The sequence below is a fragment of the Pan paniscus genome, chromosome 22 (assembly GCF_029289425.2).
Source record: "Pan paniscus chromosome 22, NHGRI_mPanPan1-v2.0_pri, whole genome shotgun sequence".
NCBI classification, from domain to species: Eukaryota; Metazoa; Chordata; class Mammalia; order Primates; family Hominidae; genus Pan; species Pan paniscus.
Window position 1 is genome coordinate 16,196,399 of NC_073271.2, and position 11,065 is coordinate 16,207,463.

Consider the following 11,065-nt stretch of genomic DNA (forward strand, 5'->3'; position numbering starts at 1 on the left):
CTACTAAACAATGTGTGCTTGTTAGGAAACTGTAATATATGGCACTGTGTTGGTTTTTTGTGAAGATTAAATAAGTTAATGTTTGCTCAATAAACATTAGTTCTAAACATTAGTAACTAATGCTGTTTTATTAATATTTGATCAGAATTCAATACCCAATTATATCTAATTATCTTTGTATTCTGACTTTTTGGGGTTAAAGAATATTCACATTTCTGGAAATCTAATCTAAGAACATATACTCAAGTCTTTGATAATACATGGTGATATCTCTTATATAAATGAAGACATGTCCTCCTAAAACAATCTATTTAAGCTAGTGTTTGTGTATGTTATGACCTAAAAATGCAGTCTTTCTGCAAAGTCACTGACAGTTTATGTGTAATAAATTAGACACTATACCTACTTATACTTAGCCTAATAAATGTTTTTATTATTCTTTGTTTTTATAATACATTTATTTAATATTTAAAATGGTTGTTTTCACTGTTAAATATATATTTATATGTATTTTTGTTCTTTTCTTTTGATCCAATTTGTCGATGTATTGTGACTTCTGGTTAAGTGATTCCTAGGTTTTATTTGTAACGTATGATCACACTTTTGAAATATAGCATAGTAAAACTTTTAACTTTTAATACTTTTTTCAGACTTTTATATTTTTCTATCTTATGCCAATATTATCACTGAAAAAGAGCTACTTTCCTCACTATTTACCATTGCAAAGGATGATGACTATGTTTGAATTGAATCCAGTAATTCTAATATATACTAAACACATAGAAAAGTAATTTTATTTTGAGCATTTTTAAAAACACAATTCACTTTTACTTATTTCTCTTTCTCATTCAGTAATTGATTTATTATATAATTTTTGGAAATACGTTAGTTCTTTTAAAATATAATTTATCACCAACTTCATATGTTGGACCAAAGTGCGTATAAAGTCAATAGCTAGTTATGTAAATGAAACCTTCCAATGAATTAAATAAACAATATTCTATATCTTACATACTCTTAAACTTATTGTTACGTTTATATTCAGTGTAATTTCAGAGTGATGTATAGGGAATTCAGAAGGTCAGTATGGTTCTTTATAAAACACGGTGCCAGGAATTTTTATTTTTCTAGGTTAGGTAACCTTGGATACAACAAATTATTATCTTTCAGCAAGACACGCACGTTTTCACAGTGCAAAGTTCTATTTTTAAAAGTGTACGTATTTCGTTGCAAACATTTCATTACAATTTACTTTTTATAACAACTATGTCAACTTTGACACTTTTGAAATAACTATCTTAAATACAGATCTGAACTTTTACTTCAGTCAATGCTATAGTTATCACCAGATTTCATATAGTAAACAGTACCTGAAGCCTGGTGCTATTCAAATTTCTCCTTAAATTAAAAAATGCCAAAAACCTTTTTCTTTGTCAGTCAATTTTTTTCAGCTTTCTTGGCTTCTTTATCTGTTGTATCAAGTTGCAGAATATATAGTTTATGAAGGAAATGAAAAAAATCAACTATTTCTGCTGATGTCATCACTCACACACTTGAACTGACATATACTGAAAGAATGACAAGCTGAAGAATATAATCAGTGTGGCAACATCACTTTTATTGGCTCATAACATCTATCTTCAAACTGTAACAAACAGTTTGGTTACCCAGCTTTCTAGTTGGCACCTCTGAAAGGTCATAAGGACATGTTTACCTAGTGTTACAAAAACACATTTCACACCCCTGGTATCGTTCTGCTGGTAAAAAGAATTTGACATTTGTATTTCCTGTTACTTAAGGGCTTCAACATTTTCTACAATATGAAATCTTGGAGGCACCTTAGAGGATACCTAAATAATGTACAATATTTACACATTTATTTTTACTTCATCCTTGGCATTTTAGAATCAAAACAGTTGTGCAAGGTTATTGCCCTCTCTCCCTTTCTTTTTTTTTTCCTGTGAAACGGAGTCTTGCTATGTCACCCAGGCTGGAGTGCAGTGGTGCAATCTTGGCTCACTGCCACCTCTAACTCCCCAGTACAAGTGATTCTCCTGCCTCAGCCTCCCGAGTAGCTGGGATTACAGGCACGCACCACCATGGCTGGCTAATTTTTGTATTTTTAGTAGAGATGGGGTTTCGCCATGTTGGCCAGGCTGGTCTCGAACTCCTGACCTCAAGTGATCTACCCACCTCTGCCTCCCAAAGTTCTGGGATTACAGGCGTGAGCCACCATGCCCGGCCTTCTTTTTTCTTTTTTTTTAAAACTATGCTAGCCACTTAAAGATCACTCTGTGTCTGAAGATTCAGAATACATCTCAGCTCTTAGAATGTCGGTATAGTGTATATATATGTGTATATGTCTATATATATATATATATAAAATGCATATATACCTATTATAACCCCTCCTCTCTAAATTTTTTCTCTCTTTGGCAATTCTATTTATATATCTGATCCTTTGGAGTGCTTTCCTATGTTTCTTTTCCATCATATTGACTGTTGTTTTTGTCCCCCTTCTGCATCCAGAAACATTTCAGCATTTTTATATACTGATTGCTCTAAAGAATTTCTATTTTTATCAGTCATCTATCTAAGAGTCTTTTTTTTTTTAATTTAACTCCTTGGAATGTCATCTTTTTATTTGAAAGTAACTTCTCCATATTCTTTAATAATCTTTTTTTCCTTGACAATGTTTATTATTTTTTGTTTGTTTTCTTTATATATATACATTTTTTTTATTGTACTTTAAGTTCTAGGGTACATGTGCACAACATGCAGGTTTGTTACATATGTATACATGTGCCATGTTGGTGTGCTGCACCCATTAACTCGTCATTTACATTAGGTATATCTCTTAATGCTATCCCTCCCCCCACCCCACAACAGGCCCCGGTGTGTGATGTTCCCCTTCCTGTGTCCATGTGTTCTCATTGTTCAATTCCCACCTATGAGTGAGAACACGTGGTGTTTGGTTTTTTGTCCTTGCGATAGTTTGCTGAGAATGATGGTTTCCAGCTTCATCCATGTCCCTACAAAGGACATGAACTCATCATTTTTTATGGCTGCATAGTATTCCATGGTGTATATGTGCCACATTTTCTTAATCCAGTCTATTATTGATGGACATTTGGGTTGGTTCCAAGTCTTTGCTATTGTGAGTAGTGCCACAATAAACATATGTGTGCATGTGTCTTTATAGCAGCATGATTTATATTCCTTTGGGTATATACCCAGTAATGGGATGGCTGGGTCAAATGGTATTTCTAGTTCTAGATCCCTGAGGAATCACCACACTGTCTTCCACAATGGTTGAACTACTTTACAGTCCCACCAATAGTGTAAAAGTGTTCCTATTTCTCCACATCCTCTCCGGCACCTGTTGTTTCCTGACTTTTTAATGATCGCCATTCTAATTGGTGTGAGATGATATCTCATTGTAATTTTGATTTACATTTCTCTGATGACCAGTGAGGATGAGCAGTTTTTCATGTGTCTTTTGGCTGCATAAATGTCTTCTTTTGAGAAGTGTCTGTTCATGTCCTTCGCCCACTTTTTGATGGGGTTGTTTGTTTTTTTCTTGTAAATTTGTTTGAGTTCTTTGTAGATTCTGGACATTAGCCCTTTGTCAGATGAGTAGATTGCAAAAATTTTCTCCCATTCTGTAAGTTGCCTGTTCACTCTGATGGTAGTTTCTTTTGCTGTGCAGAAGCTCTTTAGTTTAATTAGATCCCATTTGTCAATTTTGGCTTTTGTTGCCATTGCTTTTGGTGTTTTAGACATGAAGCCCTTACTCATGCCTATGCCCTGAATGGTATTACCTAGGATTTCTTCTAGGGTTTTTATGGTTTTAGGTCTAACATTTAAGTTTTTAATCCATCTTGAAATAATTTTTGTATAACGTGTAAGGAAGTGATCCAGTTTCAGCTTTCTATATATAGCTAGCCAGTTTTCCCAGCACCATTTGTTAAATAGGGAATCCTTTCCCCATTGCTTGTTTTTGTCAGGTTTGTAAAAGATCAGATATTTGTAGATGTGTGGTATTATTTCTGAGGGCTCTGTTCTGTTCCATTGGTCTATATCTCTGTGTTGGTACCAGTACCATGCTGTCTTGGTTACTGTAGCCTTGTAGTATAGTTGGAAGTCAGGTAGCGTGATGCCTCCAGCTTTGTTCTTTTGGCTTAGGATTGACTTGGCGATGCGGGCTCTTTTTTGGTTCCATATGAACTTGAAAGTAGTTTTTTCCAATTCTGTGAAGAAAGTCATTGGTAGCTTGATGGGGATGGCATTGAATCTATAAATTACCTTGGGCAGTATGGCCGTTTTCACGATACTGATTCTTCCTATCCATGAGCATGGAATGTTCTTCCATTTGTTTGTATCCTCTTTTATTTCGCTGAGCAGTGGTTTGTAGTCCTCCTTGAAGGTCTTTCACATCCCTTGTAAGTTGGATTCCTAGGTATTCTATTCTCTTTGAAGCAGTTGTGAATGGTAGTTCACTCATGATTTGGTTCTCTGTTTGTCTGTTATTGGTGTATAAGAATGCTTGTGATTGTTGCACATTGATTTTGTATCCTGAAACTTTGCTGAAGTTGCTTATCAGCTTAAGGAGATTTTGGGCTGAGACAATGGGATTTTCTAGATATACAATCATGTCATCTGTAAACAGGGACAATTTGACTTCCTCTTTTCCTAATTGAATAACCTTTATTTCCTTCTCCTGCCTGATTGACCTGGCCAGAACTTCCAACACTATGTTGAATAGGAGTGATGAGAGAGGGCATCCCTGTCTTGTGCCAGTTTTCAAAGGGAATGCTTCCAGTTTTTGCCCATTCGGTATGATATTGACTATGGGTTTGTCATAAATAGCTCTTATTATTTTTAGATACGTCCCATCAATACCAAATTTATTGAGAGTTTTTAGCATGAAGGGCCATTGGATTTTGTCAAAGGCCTTTTCTGCATCTATTGAGATAATCATGTGGTTTTTGTCTTTGGTTCTGTTTACACACTGGATTACATTTATTGATTTGCGTATGTTGAACTAGCCTTGCATCCCAGGGATGAAGCCCACTTGATCATGGTGGATAAGCTTTTTGATGTGCTGCTGGATTCAGTTTGCTAGTATTTTATTGAGGATTTTTTCATCGATATTCAGGCATATTGGTCTAAAATTCTCTTTTTTTGTTGTGTTTCTGCCAGGCTTTGGTATCAGGATGATGCTGGCCTCATAAAATAAGTTGTGATGTTGATTTATTTTTGCTTTCCTTAATTGTGTCCATATGTCCTCTTTGCTGATGTTTTTATTAAACCAGATGTATGAAGGCTCCCCCTTGTTGCTGTCATAAGTTTCTGCTTCCATTTTCATTTATGTGTCCTCTCACTCCTCTTCTTCATCTCTTTTCCAGAATTTTACGTCACCTCTTTTTTTTTGTCTCACCCTCTCCTGAATTCTGTATTTTATTTTTCTTTAATCTATTTTTTTCACTTCTACACAGTGTTAGTTTCTCAACAAGGATAAGTGAATCACATGTGAGTCTAGAATGCCATCTTAATCTAAATGCTTACTTTTTACATAGAAAACACATACAGGTAATACAATCTTCATCTAGCTGTTCAATTGAAGGTAACCTAACTTATGAGAAATGAATATTCAATTACATTAATGTTAATTTTGTATGGTTTATATCAGCATATCTGTATGGTTATTTCATTTATACAGTAAAAAAAAAATTACATCTGTTAAAAGATCATAAGGATGGTAGACTATAAGCTTGTGAACCCTGGAAGTTTGAGACAGGTCTCAGTTCATTTGGAAAGTTTATTTTGCCAACGTTGAGGACGCGCCCATGACACAGACTCAGGAAGTCCTGACAACATGTGCCCAAGGTGGTCAGGGCACAGCTTGCTTTTATACATTTAGGGAGACATGAGACATCAATCAAAATATGCAAGATGTATACTAGTTCGGTCTGGAAAGGCGTGACAACTTGAAGTAAAGCCAGGAGGACTAGAAGCAGGGAGGGAGCTTCCAGGCAACAGATAGGTGATATGCAAAAGGTTACATTCTTTTGGGTTTCTTATTAGCCTTTCTAAGGGAGGCACATCAGATACACATCTATCTCAGTGAGCAGAGGAGTGACTTTGAATAGAATGGGAGGCAGGTTCACATGAAGCAGTTCCTGCCTTGAGTTTTCCTTAGTGATTTTGAGGGCCCAAGATATTTTCCTTTCACAAGCTGTAAATATAAGATCAAGTTTAAAAGTAATTAGTAAAATAATATAGATGATTAATAAATAAGAAGTAAATTTTTTATTTGATATCAAGTATCAGTTATGCACCATTAAAGGGCAGTATAGCTCATGGGTAGAGCATTTGACTGCAGTTATGCACCATTAACGATATGCCATCTGTTATTCGTTGAATTATACTGCCTCCCACACCAATTAATACATTGAAGTCCTAACCCTCACTACCTCAAGCTGTGGCTTTGTTTGGAAATACAGTCATGGCAGATATAATTAGTTAAGATGAAGCCATTAGGGTGTGCCCTCCTTAGAATGTCAGCGGTCCTTATAAAAGGGAAAAAAATGTGGCTACAGGCATACACACATGGAGTGAGAGCATCATATAAAGATAGGAGTTATGCCGTCACAAGTCAAGGAATTACCAGGAGCTATGAGGGAGTCTTGGAACAGGATGTTCAGAGGAAGCACAGACCTGGCAACATAATGATTTAAGACTTTCGACCTCCAGGAGTGTAAGAAAATAAACTCCTGATGCTCTCAGATACCCAGTTTGTGGCACCTTCTTACAGCAGACCAACACAATGATATACCTTCCTTGTCCCCATGAAATATTGTTTTTGTGTCTGAGATCTCTTATTTTCTTTTTTCCCCAATTCTATTAAGATGAATATTTTTAAAAGATTACATAATGCAAAACTGTGCATGTTCTGACATCTGTCTTCCACTGCAGCTTTATCTTATAATCTTATGTGTCTACCTCCTTGCTTTCTTCTCCAGCCATAATCTCTTTCCTATCACCATCATCGTTATAAGAGTTAAAGAAAGAAGACAGAAACACGAAAAGTGACTTAACAGTCAAAGACAGGTTTACTTTGGAGAATAAACCTGAGAGGGGTTTCTGGCTGATTTTGGTCAGGAGTGCTCTGTCTTACAGTCTAAGGGTATTTAAGGGTTTTAGGGCAAGAGAGCTTATCAAAGACTTGGAATGTTTCTGTGTGGAGAAAAGTTTATTGAGGAGTTGAAATGTTTCCGCTCAAAGGGAAAGTTATGTTGGGACTGACATCTCTCCTGCTGGAGGGGAGGTTATTTCGGGGCTGGCATGTCTCTGGTCAGGGAGGGGTTTATTTTAGGGTTGGAATGTTTCTGGTTGGAGATGTCATTTGTGGTTTATGTTCATGCTGACCTTAGCTATTAAGCTGATGCCCTTTGGATTTAGGCAGTTGTCGATCAACAGGAACTTTAAAAAGGCGCTGCTTGTCCAAGATGGCGATGCTCCTGCTCTGTCAATCATCATCATCATCACCATTTGTTCCTTGAATGAATAATTCTTTCTCATGTCATATTGCCTTTGCAATTTGTGTGTGTGTGTGTGTGTGTGTGTGTGTTTCTGCATAGAATATTCTTCTCCTTTTGCTCATTTTACATAGTTAACTGCTATTTATTTATTTTTTATCACCTTAATTCTTGGTCAACATCTATAAACTTTGTGAGAAAAGGGATTGGGTTTGTTTTCACTCATCATTGCATTCCCACTATCACATGAATTTTCTGGTACATAAATGAATCGAACATAAATATTTCCAACATTAATGAATGAAGCTGAGATTGTAAGAGTAGATCCAATAAAATTACATCATTTCGGCTACTTGGGCTTTGAATTCTCTGTTTATATGTGAAAACAAATATGCTCTAGCTACAAAGAAATAACATTTGGCAAACTCCTACTATACATTTCATGCCCTCTTACTATTTCAATAATGCTCTCTTTAAATCCTAAGAACAAGCTGGTGAGGTGTATGTAACATCTCCCCTTTTCCCCTAGTTATTTTCTGGTGAAGAAATTGAGCAACATTAAAGTTAATTAACTGCCATAATTGCACTGCTGGCTATTATATTTCAATAAGTTGCCATGGGGTATGATTTAGGTAAATGTGAAAGGTATTATAGTCACAGTGGTCAGGAAAAAGTTTCAGAAGTGTCAGTGTTTGAACAATGTTTGAGAAAAGGAATAATTTTTTCAGAAAGTAACTCAAGAGAGGAGAAAGACATTCCTGAAAGCAGGTATAGAGTGACTATTCAAGCTTCACTCTTCCTTTTGAATCTTTCACACCAGTGAGTTTCCAAGAGAATTTTTCTCCTTTCAGTGATTGTCAGACATGGATCCATTGTCAGACTTCATGTCCATTAAATCAACAAATGAGATGTACTTTAATCAACTGCCTACATCATTGAATTAAGCAGAGCATCTCCTGTGAGGACCTGCCAGCCTGTTAGATTCATCTCTAACTAAAATTTTACTTACTTTGTCCTGCTAAATCAATCACTCAGAAAATATATGTGCATTTTATTTTATGTTTCTTTTTGTTCTAGCCAATTTTCTGGATGGAGATTTCTGGTTTTTATGTTTTGCTGTATTTTATGCTTTCTGGGGTCATAATAACACCAGTGGCCATATGTCTGGGGTCATGTAACATCAAGACAGAATGAAAATGAAAAGCACTTTAGAGGAGATGGGTAGAAACTGTCAGAAACGTCTAACTTATTTGATTCCTCCAAATATTTATTCTTTGATATCCAGACTCCTCTTATTTGTAACCAGAGAAGCCGAAAGCAGTAGAAAATTCATAAATTGCTGCCCTTAAGCAACATATGGGAACACTATTTGGACTACATTTTCAGGAGTCTCAGAATTTTGGCTACACCAGGAAACATTTTCTATTGTAGTGGTGACATCATTATTAACAACAACAATGAGAGTTAACATTTATTGTGTGCATACTACATCTTAGGTCATGTTTTAAAAGTTTATATATATAAAAACTGTTTTAATTCAAATAGTATTTCCTAATCTATTGTGGATAGAGCATACAGAATTGAACTGATCTGATTTCTGCTGTAAATTACTCAGTGATATTTAAAACTCTCATTCTTAATTTTCCCTCCATACAAATACTTTAGATCACCAGCAAAAATGCCCTCTATGTATTCACCTTCACCATCTAGATCCTAACTAATTGCCAGCAAAAACTTTATTAAGTACATCAGCAACACAAACTGATTTGCTACTGGGCAATCTTAGAGTCTGCTGTTCACCTGCGATGTCTCAACCAGCTCATTAAGTCCTCTAATGTTTGTAGCCTTGATTCTGGATCTTCTTTCTTGATCTCCTTTTCTTCTGGCTTCACAGAACAGAAAATGGCTCAAATTACTGTATGGACAATAAATAATTATTTTTTAATGTCAGTTTGGACAATAATTGAAATCAGAAACTAACAGGAATTAGGTTATTGAAACAGATTTGGTGTTCATTTTTATTCACTGGAAATCTGCTTCATTTTGCAGGTTTCCTCAGGTTGTACTTGTTAACCCATTTCATACTTTTTGCTAAATATCCCAGAGATGGTAAGTGCTTAGTCCTGAACCTTTTATAAGGTATTAGGATCTGGGCAATTTTTCTTAGAGAGGCAGCTGAGAATAGTTACATACTGTGAAGTACACACTCATAAAATTAACATGATTTGCATGATTTAATTACTGTAGTTGCTCTTTTATATAAAATAAAATTCAAGTTTATAATTTCATTTTCACCTTGAAATTAACAGTAATTATTCACTATTCCCCAGACTACATGCTAAAAGTAGAAAAATTGGTCCAGTGAGCCCTCTTACCACTGTCATGGCTGTCCCAGGTTGCAACAAAGACTGTAAAAAATATGGCTACCCTTGTCACCTTAATTTTGAATGCCGCAATTTTCTCTGAGTAGACCCTAAAAGGGACATAGTTTTGGATGTCAGCAGTACAAGTAGTGAAGATAGAGATGAAGAGAATGAAGAACTGAATAAATTGCAGGCATTACAGGAAAAAAGAATAAATGAAGAAGAGGAAAAGAAAAAATCAAATTGAAAAAAAAGAAAAAGGTCTTATCCAGTTCCACTGAAGAGGACACTTCAAAACAAAATAAACGAAAATGTCAGAAGAAAGAAAAGAGAAAAAGAGTAAATCAATAAAGGGAAACATCACAAAAAGGAAAGAACAAAGAGGAAAAAAAAAGCATTCTTCTACCCCTAAAAGTTCTGAATTCTCCAGAAAGTAACTGAGACTTTGGCTTAAGCCATTAAATTTAAAAATTTGTTTTTAAAACGTGTTTGCCTTTCCCTGGAATTTGCTATATATTATGTTTTACAATAAATCACAGCCTTTTCCATACACACATTTTTTGTATGTGGGACCATTATCCCTCTGGTAATATATTTTTAATATGCTATGACTGTAAAGTATGAAATCAGTCTTGTTACTTGATAGTGATGCCCCAAGTATAGCTATTAGTGTGTACTAAACACATCATTTTTGGTATATGTGTCTTTGTGTTTTTGGCTAGTGTTATTACTTCATAAGTTGATTGTAAAATGGCTTTACTATAGTTAACACGAGTCATCTACCTAGCAGTTAATGAGTATTGCTGAATCGGATGCCCACCTTGAAGTGATGAAGCTAGGTAAGGGTAATGTTTTGCTCTTGACACAGATATATAAATTTGACACAGATACATAAAAAGCTATAATATAAATTTAATAGCTTTATATACTTAAATATAATATCTTTTAAAGCTACTAAAAAAATAGAAACATTGTTCAAATTTAAATGAATACTACACAGAGTACTATCAACAGAGAGTAGATACTGTACAAAGTCATACAATGATTAAAACATGGATATTATCTGCATAAAGATATTTGGAGCCTAGAGACATATACGATGCTATATGACATTATTATTCATTCATTATGAATCACTTTATGGCTGTTTCTTTCTTACTG

The 11,065-nt window shown here is 35.0% G+C and overlaps 1 pseudogene; it reads left to right on the top strand.

Annotated features, from left to right (window-relative positions):
- Positions 1-9,698: 9,698 nt before the first annotated feature.
- LOC100993822 (protein SREK1IP1-like) lies at positions 9,699-10,712 on the top strand (annotated as a pseudogene).
- The last annotated feature ends 353 nt before the right edge of the window (positions 10,713-11,065 follow it).